Source organism: Rhinopithecus bieti, unplaced genomic scaffold, assembly GCF_001698545.2.
Source record: "Rhinopithecus bieti isolate Rb0 unplaced genomic scaffold, ASM169854v2 scaffold_13704, whole genome shotgun sequence".
NCBI classification, from domain to species: domain Eukaryota; kingdom Metazoa; phylum Chordata; class Mammalia; order Primates; family Cercopithecidae; genus Rhinopithecus; species Rhinopithecus bieti.
Genome location: NW_016808231.1, coordinates 368661 through 394003, shown reverse-complemented (window position 1 = coordinate 394003; position 25343 = coordinate 368661). Strand labels below are relative to the sequence as shown.

At 42.6% G+C, this 25343-nt stretch overlaps 1 protein-coding gene across 2 annotated transcripts in view; it reads left to right on the top strand.

Moving 5' to 3' along the window:
* The first annotated feature begins 3004 nt into the window (after positions 1–3004).
* Positions 3005–25343, top strand: part of LOC108538242 (PERQ amino acid-rich with GYF domain-containing protein 2-like) — a 55267-nt gene continuing 32928 nt past the window's right edge. Inside the window, exons 1-2 of one of the 2 annotated variants that reach the window (XM_017886200.1) lie at positions 3005–3093; positions 9511–9576. The gene's annotated coding sequence lies outside the window, so the exon portion shown is untranslated. The remainder of the gene's footprint in view (positions 3094–9510; positions 9577–25343) is intronic. The other variant, XM_017886202.1, reaches the window with a different exon arrangement.

Genomic DNA, 25343 nt, shown 5'->3' with positions numbered 1-25343 from the left:
TGAGCCATCATGCCTGGCTACCTGTATATATTTGTCTAGAATTGCAGAATTGTGAAGTAAAAATGCTAAATTTTACTGTGTGCAAATTATACCTTAATTTAAAATAATATATGTATAGGCAACGTACAGATGGCATGACAAGTTGGTTAGGGACATGGGCTCTGCAATCAGCCAGCCTGGGCTTGGAAATCCTGGTTGAGATTCGGAGACGGTAAGCACTTCTCTCAGAAGCCTTGTTGGATTGCTCCATAGCTGTCTTACTAGGATCACAAGAGACAGTGCAAGGAAAGCATTTAATGAGGTGGTCAGCACATAACAAGTATTAGTATTACTTTTTTCCTTAAAAATAACAGCTCAGGGGGTAAACTCTTTGGTCTAATGGAGGCACAGAGGCAGTAACACATGGACTGGCAGGAGTTGCAGGTTGGGGACAAGTGGGGTAAGTGTTGGGAATGGCATTGCAACAGGATAGAACAGCATGCGCAAAGGCTAAAACATAATGTCTTGTTTATGAATCTTCTAACATGGGCCTATTTGGACCACTTAGTTCAGGGGGAAGATCAAGGAGAGGAGAACAACATGGATGATGGGGTAGAGTTCTTTTGATTGTTTGTTTTAGAGACAGGGTCTTGTCCAGGCTGGAGTGCAGTGGCACGATTATAGCTCACTGCAGCCTTGTATTCCTGGGCTGGTGATCCTCAGCCTCCCAAGTAGCTAGGACTACAGGTGCACGCCACCACGCCTGGCTAATTATTTTTTATTTTTATTTTTTAGAAATGGGATCTCTCTATGTTTTCCCAAGCTATGGGGGTAGAATTCTGCAGAATGGGATTGTTAAGGGCTCCTTTAAATTTCTGTATTTCTAACAAGTCTCCACATGATGTTGATGCTACTGTACCACTTTGAACAGTAAGGGTATAAAAGTCAAGGGAAGAAAGTGTTTCAGAAGGCCTGGTGTGGTGACTCATGCCTGTAATCCCAGCACTTTGGGAGGCCGAGGTGGGAAGATCACCTGAGGTCGGGAGTTCAAGACCAGCCTGACCAACATGGAGAAACCCTGTCTCTACCAAAAATACGAAATTAGCCGGGCGTGGTGGCGCATGCCTGTAATCCCAGCTGCTCAAGAGGCTGAGGCAGGAGAATAGCTTGAACCTGGGAGGTGGAGGTTGCAGTGAGCAGAGATCGCGCCATTGCACTCCAGCCTGGGCAACAAGAGTGAAAATTCGTCTCAAAACAAAACAAAACAAAACAAAACAAAACAAAACAAAACAAGAAAGCGTTTCATAAAGTAGGAAGTGGTCAATCATACTGAAGACAGGGAAACACGAAGTTAAGATGAGGACTGAAAGACTCCAGTTATCAACCTGTAGGATGGGGTGTTCTTAGGGCAAGCAACAAGCAGATAGGAAAGGACAGAAGCCACCTAGGAGTGGTTGATGATTGCATGCCAGGTGTGGAAATGGAGAAAGTGCATATAAACAATTCTTTGGTGCAACCTGGCTTTGAAAGGGAACAGGGTCGCAGGAGGGAGAATTGGTGTTTTTGTTTTGTTTTGTTTTGAGACGAATTTTCACTCTTGTTGCCCAAACTGGAGTGCAATGGCACGATCTCTGCTCACCGCAATCTCCGCCTCCCGGGTTCAAGCGATTCTCCTGCCTAAACCACCCGAGTAGCTGGGATTACAGGCATGCGCCACCACGCCCGGCTAATTTTGTATTTTTCGTAGAGACGGGGTTTCTCCAGGTTGGTCAGGTTGGTCTCAAACTCCTGACCTCAGGTGATCTGCCCTCATCGGCCTCCGAAAGTGCTGGGATTACAGGCGTGAGCCACCACGCCCGGCCGAGAATTTGAGGTTTTTGTTTTTGTTTCAGACGGAGTCTTGCTCTGTCGCCAGGCTGGAGTGCAGTGGCGTGATCTCGGCTCACTGCAACCTCTGCCTCCCCGGTTCAAGCGATTCTCCTGCCTCAGCCTCCCGACTAGCTGGGACTGCAGACGCGTGCCGCCACACCCAGCTAATTTTTTTTTTTGTGAGTGTGTATTTTCAGTAGAGACGGGGTTTCACCGTGTTAGCCGGGATGGTCTGGTCTCGATCTCCTGACCTCGTGATCCGCCCGCCTAGGTCTCCCAAAGTGCTGGGATTACAGGCGTGAGCCACCGCGCCCGGCCTGAGAATTGGAGTTTTTAACAGTTCATTTTAAGACAGGAGACAAAAGCAATCTTTAAAACTGACAGGAAGGATCCTGTAGGAAGGAAGAAGTTGGAGACACAGGCAAGAACGGGATGCCTAAGGATAGAGTTGCTAGATTTAGCAAACACAGGACGCCCAGTTAAATTCGAATTTCAGAAAAACAACAAACAGTTTTTCAGTGTGTGCCCCAAATATTGCTGGGTGTCTTGTATTTTATCTGTCCATTCCAAAACAGTTCATCGCTAGGTAAAAGGGTTATAGCCCCACATGTCCTAGGAAGGAGTCAGAGCGCTCAAGTCCTTCCCAGCTGTCCCAGTACAACACTCTGGAATGAATTCCCAGTTCTACCAGAACTGTTAACAAGTAGAGAAGCTGCTTTGAATTTCAGCTTTTGCGGCTTTCCCATTCGCTCTAGGATGGCAACTGGGAAGGAAAATGCCGGACTAAAAGCTGTGGAAAAGTTCTAATTTGAAAAACCAGTCCGTAAGTGATGCAGAGGCTTTTGAACTGCAAAAGGCTCTGGGCGTACAGGACAGTGAGTCACAGGGTGCCTGGTCCGGGCCCAACTCTGGGAACCAAGTCCACTCAACTCAAGGGCAGGTACCCAAATGCTGCCAAGGGATCAGCAGGCGCCTGCGCACTGCCGCGACCCCGCCCTCTTCCAACCTTTCATCCGGGTCTCGGGCAGGGGCGTGTCTGGGCAGAGGGGCGGGTGGCGGTGGAAAGGAAGGATGTCGTGGGAGACTGGAGAGTGGGGAGGGAAGCGGGAAGGGGCGGGGGCGGAGCAGGGGGCGTGGCGGAGCGAGCGCGCGGTCACGTGACGTACGTGGCGACGTGTCGGCCATCTTGTGTTGTTGAGGCTGAGGACTGACTTGGGTTCTGAGACTCCCTGTCCCGGACCGCAGGTAACGAGCCATTCCGTGTCGCTACCCTGCTCGGCTCTGCTCCGCGCCCTGGCCCCGCCGCCTCGTCCCGGGCCGTCTGTGCCTCTGGTCCGCGCTCGTGTCCCTGCCCCTCCGGCTCGAGCCGGCCCGGCCGCATGGACACCCACAGGCCGCTCCGACCGGCTTGGGCCGTCAGGCGACGGGACAGGTCAGGTGCAGGGCCGGAGAGAGCCTCCTCTCGGGCGAGGGGCGCTGAGGGCCCTGGCGCGTCACGGCCGCAGGGATCCGAGGAGCCCCTTGGCCAGGGCCTCTTGGCATTGCGAGGGGAGCTGAACAAGGCAGGAGGGTGGTGGGGTGGGCAGTGTCAGGCCGGCTTGTTCGGAGCCGGAGGGCTCACCTTCCTCTGCCTACTTCTCCGGGCCAGCCACCCGCCCAGCCTCGGGGTGCCGCGCTAACAGCTGCTGCGGCCAGACAGCTGCTTCTGCCGGCTCTCCTGTCCACACCTAGCCCCTGGGAGGTGCGCTCCTGCCTTCCCCACGGAGCATCTGGACGAAGGAGACTCCTTCCGTGGCGAGAGTACTGGGTCTGGACCAGGCCTGAGGCGAGGTGGAGCCACCATGATCGGAACCTTGGGACCGAGGCTGGGAAAGTAGAGCCCATGGCAGCCTTGGGGACCCGAATGTTCACATCAGGTTGAAATGGGCATTAGCCTTAAGTGTCAGCAGTTTCCAAAAGCGCTCTGAATACTTGTTTTGTGACTGAAACATAAATCAAGCGAACAGGGAATGGGGGCCTGAAAGAAGCGGAGTGTATGATCGTATTCGGGAAGCAATAACGTTGCTTTGCAGTTAGTTATCTAGTACTGTGTTTTTTATTTTGTTGTTTTCATTTTCCTGCAAGTCAAAGCACTTAAACACACATAGTCTCTCTGTAAGAAAGGTAAGTATTCCAGTTTAACTTGTAAGAAATTGAGTATGGGGCCAGAGCCTGTGAACGGCTTCTTGTCTAGTGCTGTATACCTTGAATTAAGGCAGTTTTGATTCCCAATGTTGTGTCTGGGGAAGGTACTCTTTCCTTACATAGTATTTCCTTTTTAGAATCAAATGACTTCCTAGATTAGAAATTTTTTTTTGTCATTCTGAACATTAATTTTGATCCTTCTAATATTTGTAGCTTTGGCCTTACAAATTTTGTCCATTTTGCCCAGAACACAAATATTTTCTCTTATTCATTGATGGTTTTACGTGTTTTACTAGTTAGTATAGCAGTTTCTGGTGTGCTCAAACTGGAATATGTACTTTGCTTTTACATCAGATGTTGACATCAGAAGAGGACACTAGAAAAGTATTTAAAAGTGACACGTAACTGGAAAAATGTCACATGGTGTTTCTTTCGAAATTTAACATCAGTGAATACACGGGTGATGGTAGTGATTCACCAGAAAGGAGAAGGCTTCATGCCTTTTTAATCCCTGACAAAGCATTTGAGAGTCTTGAGGCTGGGGAGGGAGAAGGGACTATGTGCTTCCATTCATTTGTTTATTCATTCATACATGCGTTTATTTGACAGATACCCTATTGAGTACTTACTACACCCTTATGTGCTGGGAGCAAAACAGACCAAACAATTCCTGGCTGTATGGAATTCATTTCTAGACAGACAGGTAAAATACGTGATGTAGTGGTAAAAATGTAGTGGTAAGCGATGTGAAGGAAAAAAATGAGTCAGGGAGATAGAATAATAGGGATTTAGGGAGGGGTTAATTTTAAGTGTCCCGAGAAGGCCTCATGGAGAAGCTAACACTGGAGGAAAAACCCAACAGAGGTGAAGGTGCTGTTTCTTTAGCTTTACTGGAGTAAAAGTGCTCTAGGCTAGGGAGCAGCAAGAGCGAAGACCCAGAGACAAAAACTTAGTTGGGAGCGACTCAGGAGTAGACTGGGAAAAGCATGGAGGCTAGCCTAGGCTGAGAGGCAAGGGTGAGAGGGAGACTGGTGGGAGATGTGTGTACTTACCTCTTTGGTACTAAGATGAGATGGATTATTTGCTCTCCTGAATTCTTTTTTCTTACCTCTTGTGATTCTTGGAAAGGGATATCAGATTCTGGAGATTTGGGCCAGCAGTCAGCCTATGCAACCCCCTTCCCCTACGTAACTCCCCTCCCCATCCCCTAATTTGGAAAAATTTAGGATGCTCAAATATTTCAGGAAATTATAATGAAATATCTTTCTCAAAAGTAAACGTTTTAAAATGAGATTGATGATAAACTGCCTGAAAGTGCTTTTCAAAAGCAATTACTTTACAAGAAGGGGTATCTTTGGAAATTTCAGGATATTTGCAAATGTAGGGAAGTGAGAAGTTTTCCGTTGACGTTTAGACATAAGATTAAGGAACATAACCAGGAAAAAAGGTGGAAACAGTGTATTAACTCAAATTATCCTTAATCTGGTTAGTAAAGAATTTCCCTTAATACTGTGCTGTCCAGCCCAGAGACTCTTCTTCTAATTCGTGTCCATATCCTTTACATTTTACACATGTAGAACTTTGTGTGCTGAGTTTTTTATTCCTCCACTTTTACCTTTCAGACTAGTTCTCTAATCTGATACTTAATAGACATTTTTTTTTGCAAAAAACATTTTCTGATTTCCTTCCAGCTTATCTCTATATTCTTTTTACTGAGCTTTCATAAATGTCCTTGTCATTTTAGTTCAGCTGAGGAATTTTAATATTTTGGGTTTGAAATGGTTTTGCTGGTGATATGCACATGTGAGAAACACTTTGGAGTAGGTTTGCCTCAAAATCATGAGAAGATGGGAATTACAAGGTCAGTGTGTGAATGCAACTCCTTGGCTAAAAGGGAGGCATAGTGATGGTAGTGATGAGGTAGTGTTTTAACTAATTGCCTTTCTACCTCTTGTTTTCTGTTGTGTTTTGAAATGACATTTCCAAATTATAATGTCTTTGATGTCGTATCAGCTCATTTGTTTTCATGACTCTGCATTTTAATACTCTGTATGTCTATTCTCTTTTTGTTGACCTTCACGTTGGAAGATGAAACTGTTGATAGTGATTCCTATCTGGGAGAACCTTTTTGGGTAAAAAGATTACTACTGTCACTTTTATAATTGCCCTTCTATAGGATCTTTGACTTGTGCCATTTTCAAATTCTGACTTTGTTTGCAATTCTCCATTAGCCTCTGCTGATTAAATTTTCCATACTTTCTGTTTTATTCTATTTCTTATAGATTATAGTGGGACCAGTCTCATTAGGTTGAATCTACAGCCTATGTTGGTGTTAAACCCAGGTCTCTTAGAGGCAAGTTAAATGTCCATTTTCCTTCAGTTTAAATTACCATGACATATTGTTTGGTCATTGTTCTAAAAGTCTGAACTCAAGCTTTTTTTCACTGCTTCGCTCCCACTAGGGTTTTATGGTGATAATGTCCTATGGTTTTTGCATGGGAGAGTATTTAAGAATAAAAGGAAAATGTATAAAATGAAAAGAAATAAATAGAAGTTTAAAATAAGGTTAAAAGTTCTAGAGTTTCCATTGGTTTTAATGCTTTGAAAATTACATCTCTTTAAAACTAGAGATTTTATTTCATGTATAAACTTGCTTATAGTTAGCAGTGCAGTGTTTCTTGACCAAATATTGTTTTACATTTTATTGAGAATGGAAGTATATAAATATTATGTAGGAATGTAAAGTGAAGTACCTTTATTGAAGTTGCCTATAGTTTTGTGTTGAGGGTTGAAAGATGAGAGAGGTTTGAGAAAACAAAGAATTGTTCTCTTGTAATTGACCAAACTTCATTTTATAAAAATATTTCAAGTATTACATACTTCCCTACTTTAAGTAAAGGTGAGGTAACACATATTTATATTTTCTTTTTTTTTTTTTTTTTGAGACGGAGTCTCGGCTCTGTCGCCGCCCAGTGGCGCGATCTGGCTCACTGCAAGCTCCGCGTTCCCGGTTCCGCGATTCTCCCGCCTTAGCCTCTGGAGTAGGCTGTAGCTGGGACTACAGGCGACCGCCACCACGCCCGGCTAATTTCTTTTTTTTGTATTTTTAGTAGAGACGGGGTTTCACCGTGTTAGCCAGGATGATCTCGATCTCCTGACTTCGTGATCCGCCCACCTCGGCCTCCCAAAGTGCTGGGATTACAGGCTTGAGCCACCGCACCCGGCCACAATTTTATATTTTCTTATTAACTATGGGGTTTCGTTAGCTTAATTATTATTATTTGAGATGGAATCTCACTTTGTTGCCCAGGCTGCAGTGTAGCGGCCTAATCTCGGCTCACTACAGCCTATGATAGAGCAAGACCCTGTCTCTTAGGGGGTTGAGGTTGCAGTGAGCCGTGATTGCACCGCTGCACTCCAGCCTAGGTGATAGAGCAAGACTCTCCAAATAAGACAGGGTCTTGCTCTGTCACCTAGGCTGGAGCACAGTGGTACAATCACTGCCCACTGTAACCTCAACCTCCCAGACTCAAGCCATCCTCCTACCTCAGCTTCCTAAGTGGCTGGGATTACAGTTCCATGCCACCACATCTGGCCAATATTTTTTGTAGAGATGGGGTCTCACTGTGTTGCCTAGGCTGGTCTTAAACTTCTGGTCTAAAGTGATACTCCTGCTTCAGTCTCCCAAAGTGTTGAGATTATAGACATGGGCCACTGTGCCCCACCAAGAGTGCAATTTGAGAAAGTCACATCCACCTCTGATTTAATTTTGCAAAAAAAGTAGCCATGTTATAATGTCCAAAGGTCATATAACTTTACCCACTGAACTGTGTAATTTTTTAAGGGCAGGAGGAAAGGGAAGGAGAAGTGGATAATAAATAAACTCTTCTATGGGTGGGTGCAGTAGTTCACACCTATAATCCCAGCACTTTGGGAGGCTGAGGTAGGAAGATGACTTGAGCCCAGGAGTTTGAGACCAGCCAGGGCAACATAGAGAGAACCCCATCTCTAAAAAAGATTTTTAAAAAATTAGCTGAGTATGGTGATGCACGCTTACAGTCCCAGCTACTCAGGAGGCTGAGGCTGGAGGATTGCTTGAGCCCAGGAGGTCAAGGCTACAGTGAGCTCTGATTGTACCACTACACTCCAGCTGAGGGAACAAAGCAAGACCCCATTTTGAAAGTAATTGGCTGGGTGCAGTGGCTCATGCCTGTAATCCCAGCACTCTGGGAGGTCAAGGTGGGCGGATCACTCGATGTCAGGAGTTCGAGACCAGCCTGGCCAACATGGCGAAACCTGTGTCTACTAAAAATACAAAAATTAGCCAGGCATGGTGCTGCACACTTGTAATCCCAGCTACTCAGGAGGCTGAGGCAGGAGACTCGCTTGAACCTGGGAGGTGGAGGTTGCAGTGAGCTGAGATTGTGCCACTGCACTCCAGCCTGGGCAACGGAGCGAGAGTCTGTCTCAAAAAAAAAAAAAGGAAAAAAAAGTCTCTGTCTCTCTCTCTCTCTACCTAGTTGCTTTCCTGTAGTTAATGGAATTGTCAACTTTAATTGTTAATTATTGTTCTTTGACTTTGTATAGCAATAAAGCATCATTTGATTTTAGCCAAGAAACTACCTGAAGATACTATACTTCAGTTCACTCCTTGTCACTTGGAATATCACCAACTTGTGAATTTTTAAGATACTGCCCCAACATAGCATTAAAGTCAGGCTGTGATTTTGCAACTGAAAGCACACTTGGAGCTTTGCTCCCTGGACATTTTGGCAATGATCGTCTTTCTGAGGGTTCAGTGATTATTTGTGTAGGATGCATATTGCTGTGATGCGGCTTTTGTTTTTCTGTTAGATATATATTTTTTGAGATAGGGTCTCACTCTGTCCCCCAGGCTGAGTGCAGTGGTGCAGTTGCAGCTCACTGCAGCTTTGACCTCCCTGAGCTAACGTGATCCTCCTACCTCAGCCTCCTGAATAGCTGGGACTACAGGCATGCGCCCCATGCCTAGCTAATTTTTGTAGAGATGGGGTTTTGCTATGTTGCCCAGGCTGGTCTTGAACTCCTGGGCTCAATCGATCACCTGCCTTGTCCTCCCAAAGTGTTAGGATTACAGGCATGACCCACTGTGCCTGGCAGTAGGTTTTGAAAGTTAATACCGAGTCCCTATAGTGGAGTTTTGAATGAAAACTCCAAATAATCACTTCTCTGAAACCCCATGGTGGTCTTCATTTGTCAGCTTCATAAGAATCACTTGGAACTTCTGTTAAAAAATATATAGTTTTCATTCCCACTGTAGAACTACTGAGACTTTCTAGATGTTAGGGAATCTAGTTTATAAATACACCAGCTGAGCTAATCTTTTAACCAGGTTTGGAAGCCATTTTCTGCAGAATATATTCATGATGAAAAATTGTGCTTTTAAAGTTTCCTAAGAGGTTGCTGGGTGATTTATATTAATATTTTTATTATTTACAGTGTTAAAAGGATCTGAACAAAATCTGCTCAAATCTCCTGCTGTGAACCAGCAGAATTTTTGAACAGGTAAGTGTGGAAGGGAAGCACAAAGCCTGAGGGCTTTTGCAAATAGGTAATTTCTGCTTTTAGGTTTTAGTTATTTTTGCCCTATTATTTCTCCTGAGGTTTTGGGTAGTGAGTAGAAACTTCTTCCCTGGTGCCTGTCAGATCCTTTATGAACAGTAAGAGTAACGTACCCTTTTTGCATTGATCCTGGTGTGAATTTGTGTCTTAAACTGTCATAATAATTTTTTGTTGGCAAGAAACAAGGAGGAATGCTTTGGAGGCAGGGGTACTCTAAAGAACCAAAGAGCAGTTGACTTCCTGAGGGATGTGAACCAGAAACTGGGAAGCTTTCAGGAGCCATAGTACTTGTAGATAGCACTTTTCTACCAGTTGGCCAGTGTCCTCTCTTGTCTCTTTTTGTCCTGCTTTAGTTGTGTTTGTGCATTCTGACCTTTTCTACTTTAACAAACACAAACTCATGGTAGCAAATGGCCACTTAATTCTTGGAGCCACATATGAACTTAGGCTCTAGTGCCAGTAGCCAATGGATTGCTAGCACAGTGTTCATGTTTCAGATTCTTGGGAGGGGAGATTTGACTGGTTGAACTTGGCTCAGTTCTCCGTCATTGATGAGACTAGTTATGGACATAGGATTGGAGTCTAGAAGTGCACACACAGTTAGCTGAAAGGTCCCACTCCTCATGGCAGGGGTAGGTCTCAGAGAAGGTAGAATGGTGACTGTTCTAGGTGGACTCCCAGAGAAGCTTTAGACATTTTTCCTTTTCTGGCATTCTAGAAAAATGTCCTGTGTATAGCTCTGCAGTTTAGATTTATCTGTTCTAAAGAGTTAACCTATATGCCTATCTATCTTTTGGTGAATGAGGCCATTAGGTCTCACCAGGCATACTTGTTGAAATTTATTAGTGCTGTTTTTGTTTGTTTGTTTGTTTTTTAGACAGTCTTGCTCTGTTGCCTGGGCTGGAGTGCAGTGGCACAATGTCAGCCCACTGTAGCTTCTGCCTCCCAGGTTCAAGTGATTCTCATGCCTCAGCCTCCTGAGTAGCTGAGATTACAGGTATTCGCCACCACATCCAGCTAATTTTTAGTAGAGATGGGGTTTTGCCACGTTGGCCAGGCTGGTCTTGAACTTCTGGGCTCAAGAGATCCAACCGCCTCGGCCTCCCAAAATGTTGGGATTACAGGTGTGAGCCACCACACATGGACTTCTTAGTGCAGTTTTTTAACAAAAATTATTGATTTTGGAGGTTCAGAGGAGTGGCTGGGTAAAGGTTTAGCAAGCAGACATAAGCAAAGGAGAAGCTTCGTGTGGAAAAATTCGTTGGTTATTTCCATTGTTTGTTTTTTGTAAATTTTAACTTCTCGATACTTTTTATAGTATTAAGCTACACTTGAGTATTAGGAAGCCATATAGAATTCGAAAGGTCCAACTTCATGGACTCTATTCACATTATTAGAGTAGTAATGGGGACCGTTACATGTGGGAAAGGATCAGTGAGACAGTATAAACTTTTGAAATAATACGTTTTTGTATTCCAGAATTATTAGATAATACTGAAGCAGACTTTTTTAATGGAACATTTTGAAGTCCTGTGTATTTTTTTTATTTTTGTATTTTTTTTTTGAGATAGAGTTTCACTCTTGTTGCCGAGGCTGGAGCGCAATGGTGCCGTCTCAGCTCACCACACCGTCCGCTTCCCGGGCTCAAGCAGTTCTCCTGCCTCAGCCTCCCAAGTAGCTGGGATTACAGGCATGCGCCACCACACCACGCTTTGTATTTTTGCTAGAGACAGGTTTTCTCCATGTTGGTGAGGCAGGTCTCAAATTCCTGACCTCAGCTTATCCGCCCGTCTCTGCCTCCCAGAGTACTGGAATTACAGGCATGAGCCACCGTGCCTGGCCTTAATTTTTATTTTTTGAGATGGAGTTTCACTCTTGTTGCCCAGGCTGGAGTGCAGTGGCATGATCTTGGCTCACTGCAACCTCCGCTTCCTGAGTTCAAGCGATTCTCCTGCCTCAGACTCCCAGGTAGCTGGGATTACAGGTGTATGCCACCACACCCAGCTAGTTTTTAATATTTAGTAGAGACAGGGTTTCACCATGTTGGCCAGGCTGGTCTCGAACTCCTGACCTCAGGTGATCCACCTACCTCGGCTTCCCAAAGTGCCGGGATTATAGGCATGAGCCTATAATACCATACCCAGCCCCTATTTATTATTGTTTGTAGCTCATATATACTTGGTGACACCTAATTGCTTAGCTAATATTTTATTACTTACATTTTGCTGTATTAGTATGTCTAGATTTTTGATGCAAAGGCTAGGAACTAATAAAAGTGATTTATTATAGAGCGATATGTCTAATGACAGCCCACAGATGTGACTTCTGATTCCTTTTTTTTAGCCATGGTTGTTTTTAGCAGATGGTAGCTGAATTCATTTTTAAGATAGAAAAGTTCTTTCTTATATTGTACATTTTCTTAAATCTGGATGTTGACATAAGACGTATTCAGAGCTTTGTGAGGTTTAAAAGGATTTCTGCATGATTTGTGTAAAATTTTCACGGGCTGGGTGCAGCATGTCTTACATCTGTAATCCAAACATGTTGGGAGGTTGAGGCTGGAGGATCACTTGAGTCCAGGAGTTTGAAACTAGTCTGGGAAACATAGGGAGATCATGTCTCTACGAAAATAAAGAAGTTTGGCTGGGCATGGTGACTCACGCCTATAATCCCATCCCTTTGGGAGGCTGAGGTAGGCGGATCGCTTGAGGTCAGGAGTTTGAGACCAGCCTGACCAACATGGCGAAACCCTGTCTCTACTGAAAATACAAAAATTAGCCGGGTGTGATGGCACGCGCCTGTAGTCCCAGCTACTTGGGAGGCTGAGACAGAAGATTATCTTTTGAACCTGAGAGTGGAGGCTGCAGTGAGCCGAGATTGAGTCACTGCACTCCAGCCTGAGTGATAGAGCAAGACTCTGTCTCAAAGTAAATAAATAAATAAATAAATAAAAATAAATAATTAGCTCCGTGTGGTAGTGCATGCCTTGGTCCCAGTTCCTTAGGAGGCTGAGGCTGGGAGATCCCTTGGCCTGGGAATTTGAGGCTGTACAGAGCTGTGATTGCACCACTGCATTCCTACCTGGGTAACAGAGCAAGACCTTGTCTCAAAAAAAAAAAAATTTTTTTTTTCACAGGATCTAGGGAATCCCTCTGTGGAAAACATTGGCTTATAGTAAGATTATCAAATGATGTGGCAATGTTGATGGCATTGTATTTTTTCCTAAAATATTTCATTTTGCTGATTTTATTCTTTTCACCAAAAGGAGGAAGAAAGAAGGAGAAATGTTTATATTGTTCAGAAACAGTAGGAAGAATGATAATATTAGCAATATGTTTTCTTCTGTAGTGATATTGTGGCTAGTATCTTCTTTGGGAACAAAGCGCCTTTTATTCAAGTTCTCCTGGGCATGGAGGAGGAAGTCTTGGGAGTTCTGGTCTCTTCATTATTGGTCCTTGGGTTATACAGATTGACGAGGAATTGGCAGAAGTTTTTGAGGTTTAAAATTCCTCCTGTACAACAAGAATTTGGTTGTACAGACTGACCAGGAATTGTCTTGGTGCTTTCTATTTGATAAATCATGGCTTAGGTCTCGAAGAGTAGCCATAACCAGGGGCTCTCATGATCAGTTTCTTGGGAATTGATGTGTGGTGCTCCCCAAACCATGACCAGATCTTTTTGGTGTAACTGGATTAGTAGCCGTCCTGCAAGATCAGTGAATCAGAGAGCCCTGCTTTAGTTCTGGAATCTGACCCTCTTCTTAGGTTTTTATATTACTTCTACCATTGGGATTTTTTGTATTTTTGAGATGGAGTTTTGCTCTTTCGCCCAGGCTAGAGTGAAGTGGAGCCATCTTGGCTCACTGCAGCCTCCATCCCCTGGGTTCAAGTGATTTTCCTGCCTCAGCCTCACTGGCAACTGGGATTGCAGGCACGTACCACCATGCCTGGCTAATTTTTGTATTTTTAGTAGAGACGAGGTTTCATCATGTTGGCCAGGCTGGTCCCGAACTCTTGACCTCAGGTGATCCACCTGTCTTGGCCTCCCAAAGTGCTAGGATTGCAGGCGTGAGCCACCGCTCCCAGCCTTTTTGTATATTTTTTTAATTAAAAAAAAAAACGTTTTTTGAGATAAGGCCTTGCTCTGTCCCTCAGGCTGCAGTCGCAGCTCACTGCAGCCTTGACCTTCTCGTGCTCAGGTGATCCTCCCACCTCATCCTCCTGAATATAGGAGTACAGGCATACGCCACTGCACATGGCTAAGTTTTCTATTTTTTGTAGAGACTGGTTTTTGCCACATTGCCTAGGTTGGTCTTGAGCTCCTGGACTCGAGCTGTCCTCCCGCCTTGGTCTCCCAAAGTGCTAGGATTACAGGCGTGAGCCTCCACGTCCAGTGTTTGTACCTTTATTAATGAAGTTTCCCATAATGTATTATAAGAACATACACTCTTCCTTAATTGAGGGCAACTATATTGTTTAATTGTGTGGTGCAAGGGGGTGAGAGTTTGGGGACAGTGAACAGAATGGAGATTGAGAAAAGGAAAGAAAAGTGACTTTGTACAAAATGAATTCTTCTGAAAATTGCAAGGGACTGGAAAAAAAAAGCAATATTGAGTACCATATCAATATGTAGTGAAAAGCTTGAGGCTTTTGAGCAGGGAGATGTCGGTTTGATCTTTTGTCACTTGGCCAGGTGCAGTGGCTCATGCCTGTAATTCCAGCACTTTGCGAGGCTGAGGCAGGTGAATTGCTTGAGTCCAAGAGTTCAAGACCAGCCTGGGCAACATGGCAAAACCTCATTTCTTTAAAAAAAAAAAAAAAGTAGCTGGGCATGGTGGCATGGGCCTGTAGTCCTAACTACAGTCTCACTGCAGCCTCAGCCTCCCAGGCTCAAGTGATCCTCCAATTGCACTCCAGCCTGGGTGACAGAATAAGACCCTGTCTCAAAAAGAAAAAAAAAAAAAAATTCTGGCCAGGCATGGTGGCTCATGTCTGTAATCCCAGCACTGTGGGAAGGCCAGGCAGGTGAATCACCTGAGGTCAAGAGTCGGGACCAGCCCGGCCAACATGGAGAATCCCCATCTCTACCAAAAGTACTAAAATTAGCAGGGCGTTGGTGGTAGGCATCTGTAATCCCAGCTACGCAGGAGACTGTGGCACCAGAATCTCTTGAACCTGGGAGGTGGAGGTTGCAGTGAGCCAAGGTTGCACCACTGCACTCCAGTCTGGGTGACAGAGTGAGACTCCATCTCAAAAAAAGAAAAAAAAAATTCTGTTACTTATTACATGTAACTTTAAACAGGTTAACCTTTTGGAGCCTAACTATCCTTATCTGTAAAGTATGTCCTATGGTTATTGTATCAATGAAAAATCTAAGTATAATACCTGGCATGCACTAAGTAGGCTCTCAGTGAATGGTGGCTTTTATGATTGCTGTTACTATGTAAATAGGTAAATTTTGATTGCAAAATGTCATCTTTTAAATTGTTTTTTTTTTTTTTTTTTTTTTTTTTTTTTTTTTTTGAGACGAAGTCTCGCTCTGTCGCCCAGGCTGGAGTGCAGTGGCCGGATCTCAGCTCACTGCAAGCTCCGCCTCCCGGGTTTACGCCATTCTCCTGCCTCAGCCTCCTGAGTAGCTGGGACTACAGGCGCCCGCCACCTCGCCCGGCTAGTTTTTTGTATTTTTAGTAGAGACGGGGTTTCACCACGTTAGCCAGGATGGTCTCGAACTCCTGACCTCGTGATCCACCCGTCTCGGCCTCCCAAAGTGCTGGGATTACAGGCTTGTTAAATTGGTTTTTTAGATACAGGGTCTTGCTCTGTCATGCAGGCAGTTTGCTGCAGCCTGGAACTCCTGAGCTAAAGTGATTCTCTGGCTTCAGCCTCCTAAGTAGCCGGAGCTATACACGCGGTCCACCACACCAAACTAATTTTAATTTCATTTAACTTTTTAAAAATTTTTCGTAGAGGCCGGGCGCGGTGGCTCTTGCCTGTAATCCCAGCACTTTAGGAGGCTGAGGCAGGTAGATCACGAGGTCAAGAGTTCGAGACCAGCCTGGCCAACATGGTGAAACCCCGTCTCTACTAAAAGTAGAAAAATTAACTGGGTGTTGTGGTGCGGCCCTGTAATCCCAGCTACTTGGGAGGGCGAGGCAGGAGAATCCCTTGAACCCGGGAGGCAGAGGTTGCAGCGAGCCGAGATTGCACCACTGCACTCCAGCCTGGGCAACAGAGCAAGACTCTGTCTTGCAGGGGGAGAAAAAAAATTGTAGAGATGAAGCCTTAAGCCTGGTCTTGAGCTCCTGGGCTCAAGTGATCCTTCCGCCTTGGCTTCCCAAAGTTCTGGGATTAGAGACCTGAGCCACTGTGCCTGGGTTACAGCTAATTTTTAAAAAGTTATTTGTTTGTTTGTTTATTTATTTATTTAAGACGGAGTCTTGCTTTGTTGCCCAGGCTGGAGTGCAGTGGCTTGATCTTTGCTCACTGCAAGCTCCTCCTCCCGGGTTTACACCTTTCTCCTGCCTCAGCCTCCCAAGTAGCTGGGACTATAGGCGCCCACCACCACGCCTGGCTAATTTTTCGTATTTTTAGTAGAGACGGGGCTTCACCGTGTTAGCCAGGATGGTCTTGATCTCCTGACCTCTTGGTCGCCCGTCCGAGCCTCCCAAAGTGCTGGGATTACAGGCGTGAGCCACCACGCCTGGCCTAAAAAGTTGTTTTAAGAGGGGGTCTCGCTGTGTTACCTAGGCTGGTTTAGAACTCCTAACCTCAAGCAATCCTCCCACCTTGGCCTCCCAAAGTGCTTGAGGTTATAGGTATCAGCTACCATACCCAGCCATCGTTGTGAGTTTTGAATAGACATGTCAGTGAGTTCTGTTTGTGGGTCTTTTTTTTTTTTTTGAGACGGAGTTTCGCTCTGTCGCCCAGGCTGGAGTGCAGTGGCCGGATCTCAGCTCACTGCAAGCTCCGCCTCCCTGGTTTACGCCATTCTCCTGCCTCAGCCTCCCGAGTAGCTGGGACTACAGGCACCTGCCATCTCCTGGCTAGTTCTTTTTGTATTTTTTTTAGTAGAGACGGGGTTTCACCATGTTAGCCAGGATGGTCTCAATCTCCTGACCTCGTGATCCGCCCGTCTTGGCCTCCCAAAGTGCTGGGATTACAGGCTTGAGCCACCGTGGCCGGCCTGTGGGTCTTTTGTCTTTAAAAAAATATTTAAACCCAGCAAATGTTTGAATGATTGCCTTGTGCCAGGTGCTGGACTAGCCCTGGTGGTTGAGCAAAACACATGCTGTTCTGTCTTCACAGGCCTTATAGCCCAGTGAGAGAGGCAGCCAAACAATCATTTAAGTAAAATCCAAAATGTGAAAAATCTTTCTGTCCTTGGAAAAGGTACAGTTTGAAAACACTAGATACTTTCTGAGTAAGTGTCACGTTTTGGATCTTGGTGTTCTTTTTTTTGGAGATGGAGTTTCGCTCTTGTTTCCCAGGCTGGAGTGCAGTGGTGCGATTCTCGGCTCACTGCAACCTCCATCTCCTGGGTTCAAGCAATTCTCCTGCCTCAGCCTTCCAGGTAGGTGGAATTACAGGCCTATTACCATGTCCGGCTAACTTTTTGTATTTTTAGTAGAGACAGGGTTTCACCATGTTGGCCAGGCTGGTCTTGAACTCCTGACCTAGGTGATCTACCCACCTCGGCCTTCCAAAGTGTTGGGACTACAGGCATGAGCCACTGCACCTGGTCAGATCTTGGTGTTCTTATTGTCAGTGATATTGTATGCCCTTTGATATGCTCTATAGGGTATTTATGTATGTTTTAAGTTTATGTGTTTTTTAATTTTTTTTTTTTTATTTGTTTGTTTTTAAAGACAGTGTCTTGGTCAGTCACACAGACTGGAGTGTGATGGCGCAGTCTTGGCTCCCTGAAACCTCTGCCTCCTGGGCTCAAGCTATCCTCCCACCTGTACCTCCTGAGTAGCTGGGACTCCAGGCGTGTGCCACCATGCCTGGCTAATTTTTTTTTTTTTTTGGTATTTTTTTGTAGAGATAGGGTTTCACCATGTTGCCTAGGCTTTATTTTTCGTTTTCATTTTTTCTTCTTTCTCTGAGATAGATGTTAATCAACTTTTTGATCTTAGGACCTCTTTACCCTCTTAAAAGTTATTGAGGGCCCCAAGGAGCTTTTGGTTTTTTAGTTATATCTGTTTATCAAAGCAAGAAGTTTAAAAGTATTAGTTCATTTAAAATAACAAACTCATTATATGCTAACATAAATATATTTTAGTATGACATACCTATTTTCTAAACCATTTCTAAAATTTGTTGATAGGATTGGCATTGTTTTACCTTTTTACAGATTTCTTTATGTCTTGCTTTATGGAAGGCAACTGGGTTATATTTGCTTCTGCGTTCATTCTGTTGCTATTTATTACTTTGGTTGAAGTATATGAAGGAAAATTATCCTCACAATGATATTATATATGTATATAATATGTATATAGTTGTAACAGAGAATTTTAATAGCTTTTACAGATAATTGCAGGTATTCTTTGATATTACACTAAAATTTGACCAGCAGTGTTTTTTTTCTTTTTTTGTATTTTAAATTTTTATTGCTTTACTTTAACACTGGGTAACCAAGTAGTGTTTTTTCTAAAGGTTAGTTGCAATATAAAATCTGAGTATATCAATAGTTTGTCCTCTGTAAATATAAAATCCATTTGTCTAGCTTCCATGTTGAGTGGATATCTTACAGTATACAGTATCAAAAAATCACTTTCATTGAAATCAGCACTTATCAGAAAAGCCTTTAAATATTGGAAAACTTTCTGACTCATGGTGACGAATAGAAACTTTAACAAAATTCTAATTTTTGCTTGAAAGGTCAAATTTTATAATTGGCAACAAGTTCTCTGAATTGTTTTTCTTGAAGTCTTATTCGTTTTGAAAAAAATATCTGCTACATACACAAGTCTGGACAGCCGTATTGTTTGCAGCTATTCTTTCAAGTCAAAATTATGTTCTGTGAAAAAAAGCAACTAGTTGAGCTTGTAACCCAAAACAGTTGCATGAAATATCATTCTTCATGACTTTGTATGCAGTAGAAATGCATATTTTCCATTTCATCATGTAAAATATTAAAAAGATGTGTTCCTAAGGATCAAGATTACTACAATTAATATTTTTTACTCCTTCGTCATTGGGCATTCGTAATAAAAGTGGCTTTCCCCCCCTCTCTTATGAGTACGTGCCACATGGCAGTGAAGAATACAGTGACTGCTGGTACAGTTTGTTGCAGTTAACTTCAGTCATGCTGTAGTGCCGGCAGTTTTCCCCATCACTACACAGTCTGTGCAAGTGTCAACACATTGAAAAATGCAAATAATATTTTAGTTTTTGCAATAGAAAATTCTCAAACTAGCAAATGAGATCACAATAGTATTTTGTAATAGTATTATTAAGAAAATACATCATGGATGCCCTGAAAGAGTTTGGAGGTCCATAGATTGTACTTTGTAAACTGCTGCTTTGAGAAGTGGAACACTTTTCAGTGTTACATTTATATATGTTACATTGATTTTTTAAAAACCAATTTTAAAACATAAGTGTTTGAAATTAGAATAAACACATCACTGAAGGTTTTTAGATATTACTGAGAATTTTTAGTGCTGAGTAGATAAGAATTTGTTTATAAGTTAGGATGAGTTATTTTCTGCTATGAAGAAAATGTTCTATGAATCTCCACCATGCAGTACTATGACTACTAGCCACTTGTTTCTGTTGAGCACTTGAGATACTACTAGCTGGTGTGACTGAGGAACTGCATTTTTAAAAAGTGTAGAAACTTTTTTTTTTTTTTTTTGAGATGGAATCTTGCTGTGTTGCACAGACTGGAGTGCAGTGGCACGACCTCTGCTCACTATAATCACCACCTCTCGGATTCAAGCTATTCTCCAGCCTCAACCTCCCGAATAGCTGGGATTACAAGCACCCACCACCGTGCCCAGCTGATTTTTTGTATTTTTTATTAAGAGACAGGGTTTCACCATGTTGGCCAAGCTGGTCTTGAACTCCTGACCTCAAGTGATGAGATCGCCTTGGCCTCTCAAAGTGCTGGGATTACAGGCGTGAGCCACTGGGCCCGGCCTTAACTTTTAAATTGTAACTTTTTTTTAAAAATAGTGGGCTTTAGTTTTTAGAACAGTTGTAGATTTACAGAAAATTGAGAAGATAGTGCAGAATTCCAGTTATTAACATCTTACATTACTAGGGTACATTGTTATAATTAATAAACCAATATTGATATGTTGTCATTAATTAAAGTCCCTCATTTATTTACATTTCGTTAATTGTACCTAGTGTCTTTCTCTGTTTCAGAATTCCATCCAGGATACCACGTTATACCTAGTCATGCATTCTTAGGCTTCCCTTAGCTATGACAGTTTCTCTGACTTTCCTTGTTTTTGATGACCTTGACAAGTTTGAAGAGTACTTGTTATTTTGTAGAATGACTCTCTTTTAGAATTTGATGTTTTTCATGATTAGACTGTGATTATGGATTTTTAGAGGAAGATTATTACAAAGTGCCATTTTCATCATATTGAGAGTATATATGTCATCACGATTTATCATCCTTGATGTTGACCTTCATACGTTGTTAGGTTTGTCCACTGTAAAGTTGTTCCCTCTGGTGCCTTTGAAGAACTGATTTTTTTTCTTTCTTTCTGTTTTTTTTGAGATGGAGTCTCACTCTGTCGCCCAGGCTGGAGTGCAGTGGTGCGATCTTGGCTCCCTGCAAGTTCCACCTCCCAGGTTCACGCGATTATCCTGCCTCAGCCTCCTGAGTAACTGGGACTACAGGCACCAGCCACCATGCCCGGCTAATTTTTTTTGTATTTTTTAGTAGAGATGGGGTTTCACCATGTTAGCCAGAATGGTCTCGATCTCCTGACCTTGTGATTCACCCGTCTCGGTCTCCCGAAGTGTTGGGATTACAGGCGTGAGCCACTGCACTGGGCCGAGGAACTGATTTTAAAATTTTAGTTAATCTTAATTTAACTTTACATAGCCATATGTGGCTAATGGGTGCTGTGTCAACAGTACAATTGTAGATAATGTTTTTCACTTTTAAATTTTAGCTAAAACTTTAACATCTGTTTTAATACCTTTAAAGAAGGCAATTTAACATAAAAGAAATATTAAAGCTTAGTCTTGGAATACATTGCTTTTTGGGTGGTGTAGTCTATTTACTTTTAGTAAGTTTAGTCTTTTTTAAAAAAACTTTTCTGAGGTAAAATTTACAATAAAATATCTTCATTTTGAGTATGCTCATTAAGTGTACATTTTGATGAGTTTTCAAAAATGCACACACTGATGTAACTGTTACTGTAATCAAGATATGTAACATTTTCATTATCCCCAGAAGTTTCCCTCAGCTGTTTTGTAGTCATTTTTCCTCCTCTACCACTGTTTTCTGTGACTTACTGATTAATAGTTGCATCCTCTAGAATTTCATGTAAATGGAAATCATTTTTAGGTCTGGCATTTTTTTCCCCCCTATTTTAATACTTTTATGTTCGGGGGTACATGTGCATATTTGTTACATAGGTAAATGTGTGTCATGGGGGTTTGTTGTATAATCAGTGCCCATTAGTTATTTTTCCCAATCCTCTCCCTCCTCCCACTCTCCACCTTCCATCGTCTGAGAGGCCTCAGTGTGTGTTGTTTCCCTCTGTGTGTCCATGTGTTCTTATTATTTAGCTGCCACTTTTAAGTGAGAACATGCAGTATTTGGTTTTCTGTTCCTGCGTTGCTAAGGATAATGGTCTTCAGCTCCATCCATGTTCCTGCAAAGGACATGATCTTTTTCTTTTTTATGGCTGCAGGGTCTGGCATCTTTTGCTTAACATAATTATCTGTGATTCATCCATATTGCTGCATGCAAATAGTTTGTTTTTTAATGCCAAGAATATTCCAAGGTATGACTTTACAGTATTTGTTCATAATATTATTTATGAACATTTGGATTGTCCTCAGTTTTGGGCTATTAGAAGTAAAGCTGACCTTAATTTTATGGCATACGTAATGATTCAGAATTGTATTGGGTTGCAGTGTTTATCACAATACTATAAATAGAAATTTAAATTCCTGTTAGGAAGGAGAAAAGCCAGCAGAGTATCTGTAATTTTTTTGAAGACATGCCATAGAAAGGATAATTCACATAGAAATAATGTTTTGCAAGGTTTTATGTATAGTGTATGGGCCAGGTAAGTGTAGACAATTCCTTGGACTTTTGTTGGCTTTCTGGGGGGGAAAAAAGTTCTTTGTTAATTCCTTAGGTAAAATGTTTAGTAATAAAGTGAGTATTGAAGCCTAAGTTTGCTTCATGAAGTTTTGTCATCAGTAAATGTGTTAACAGATCATATTTTAAAATTACTCAAAATGTTGATGTATTTATTAGTGAAGACATTTAGTATTGCCAGATTAGATGAATGCATAAGGAAAAGGTGTTTTCTGCTATGGTAGATGGGAGAAGAATTTCCTTTTTTTTTTTTTAAACCTTAAAATTCTTTTTAAACCAAGTTAAAGTTGAAAAGAGTGATAACTTTCTATGACATTTATGTTGGGACTGTAAAAGTATTTCAGCAGGCCAGGCCTATGCTTTTTGTGATAATTAAAATACATTTTATTATAAAGTAATGAAAGAATATTGCAAGTTTTGAGAGTAGCGGACAAGTCATTAATGTCACCTCACTAATATTCCTTTGTCTTGTGTTCTTTTCGCCTTTTTTTGGACATACATGTAACTGTACTGTGTGCAGCTGTTACGATAGCTGTCTTTTGTTGAGTGAATGTGCCACTTTTACAAGATTGCTCCCAGTCTTTTACTATTATAAGTAATGTGGGTCCTTCTCATGTTTGGACTTTTTCCTTTTCAACTTCTTACTTAGCTGTTTTCTGACATTTGAAAAAAAGCATTCGAAGATCTACATTCTTTTAGCCTACTACGTGAGTCTTTCTTCATTTGAATGTAGACCTTTTTATGGTCTTAGGAGCTGACAGATTTGAAGATTATTTTATCAAGATAATGGTGTTTTTTGTTTTGTTTTGGTTTTTGAGACAGAGTTTTACTCTGTCACTCTGACAGCAGTGGCACAATCTTGGCTCACTGCAACCTCCACCTCCCGCGTTTAAGTGATCCTCATGCCTCAGTCCTCCCTACTAGCTGGGATTACAAGCATGTGCCACCACACCCGGCTAATTTGTTTTTGTATTTTTAGTGTAGAGATGGGGTTTCACCATGTTGGCTAGGCTGGTCTTGAACTCCTGGCCTCATGTAATCTGCCGCCTTGGCCTCCCAAAGTGCTGGGATTACAGGCATGAGCCACCGTGCCTGACTGGTGTTTTTTTGTTTTGTTTTGTTTTTTAATGGCAAAAATTTAAACAGGGAATACATTTAATATGTTATCGGAAGACATGCATTTAAAATAGTTTAGATAGCTTTGTTTCATGCTCACTGAAGTTTTTTTGATCCAGGGTCTCACTTTGTAGCCCAGGCTGGAGTGCAGTGTCACAATCACAGCTCAGTGCAGCCTTGACCTCCTGGGCTCAGGTGATCCTCCCACTTCAGCCTCCCCAGAAGCTGGGACCACAGGTGTGCACCACCACACCCAGCTAATTTTTTTTTTTTTTTTTTTTTTTTTTTTTTGGTAGAGATGGGGTTTTAGTCTGAAACTCCTGGACTCAAGCAATCCAACTGTGTCAGGCTCCCAAAGTCCTGGGATTACAGGCATGAGCCACCATGCTTGGCCTTGAAGTATTTGTAATTGCTAAACCATTTATGGTTTATTTAACCTTTATTAAAAACAACTGGAGCCTGGGCCTAGTAGTTCATACCTGTAATCCCAGTGCTTTGGGAGGCTGAGGCAAGAGAATCATTTGCACCCAGGAGTTTGAGGTTACAGTGGGCTATGGGTGCAGCCCTGCACTCTAGCTTGGGCAACAGTGAGACACTGTCTCTAAGAAACAATAATAATAATTGATATGTAAAATATGGTAAATACATGCACAAATGTGAAGTTGATAGTTCAATACATTTTTACATGCGTATATACTTTTGTAGTCACCACTTCGATCATGATAGTGAACTTTTCCAGCACTCCAATTCCCTCTCCTTCCTGTGTAGTAGTCCCCTCTTCCCATGATGAGTACTTTCCTGACATCTGTCACCATTTATTATCTGTCTTAGTCTGTTTGTGTTGCTATAAAGGAATACCTGAGGCTGGGTGATTTATAAAGAAAAGAGGTTTGTTTGGCTCATGGTTCTGTAGGCAGTACAAGAAACATCTACTTCTGGTGAGGGCTTCAGGCTGCCTCCACTCATAGTGGAAAGCAAAGGGGAGCCAGTTTGTTTAGATCTCATGGTGAGGGGAGCAAGAGAGAGAGAGAGGAGGGAGGTGTCAGGCTGTTTTTAACAACTAGGTCTCTTGGGAACAAATCAAGTAAGCACTGACTCATTACTGTGAGAGTGGCACCAAGGCATTCATGAGGGATCTGCCCATAATCCAGACACCTCCCATTAGACCTCATCTCCAGCATTGGTGATCAGATTTCAACATGAGATTTGCATGGGTCAAATACCCAAACCATAGTACTCGTCTTGAACATCATATAAAAGGAATCATACAGTATATTTTTTTTTTCCTAGCCAGCTTGTTTTTCTAAACATGGTGTCTGGGTGATTTCGCAGTATTATTGTGAATATCAGTAATTTTTGTTGTTGTTGTTTGTTTTTTGAGACGAAGTCTCACTCTGCCCAAGCTGGAGTGCAGTGGCATGATCTTGGCTCACTGTAGCCTCACTACAACCTCCGCCTCCTGGGTTCAAGCAGTTCTCCTGTCTCAGCCTCCCGAGTAGCTAGGATTACAGGTGCCCACTACCATGCCCAGCTAATATTTGTAATTTAAGTAGATAGAGACAGGGTTTCACCATTATTGGCCAGGTTGGTCTTGAACTCCTGACCTCACGTGATCCTCCCAGCTCAGCCTCCCGCAGTGCTGGGATTACAGGTGTGAGCCACCACACCCGACTGGTTCTTTTTTAAAAATTGCTGAGTAATATTTCATTATGTGAGTATACTGCAGATTGATTTTCCTGTTGATGTACATTTACATTGATGGATGTAATACCCAAATGTCAGTTTTTGACAATTATAAATAAAGCTACTATGAATCTCTTGTCTTTTGTCAAGGAAACTTCAGTTTCCTTGGGCGTATGTGTAGCAGTTTGTTACGGGATCACAGAGTAGGCATACAGTTTAGATTTAATGGATATTGCCAATCTTTTTTGAAGTAGTTGAACTAATTTGCACTAATAAAGTTATTAATCTTGTGTTATCTTAATTCATATCTGGCTAAACTAAAAATCACTGACTGCTGTAGTGGGGACAGAACTACTAATTTGTTTAGTATATGTGGAGAGTGCTAGAGGAGTTGGTCTTTTTTCAGCTTTTGGAAAAACATAGGTAGGGAATGGGCATGGGGCAGATTCAGGTTCCTTGGTATTCATTCTGTGTTAGTCTTGTGGCAGGCTATACATAGTACTGGCTGGACTCCATCCCAAATTTCACCATATTTTTTCTGGGTAAGTTTTGTGTAGCTAGGAAATAGAGATTTGTAGTAGCACTTTTTTTTTTTTTTTTTTTTTGAGACGGGG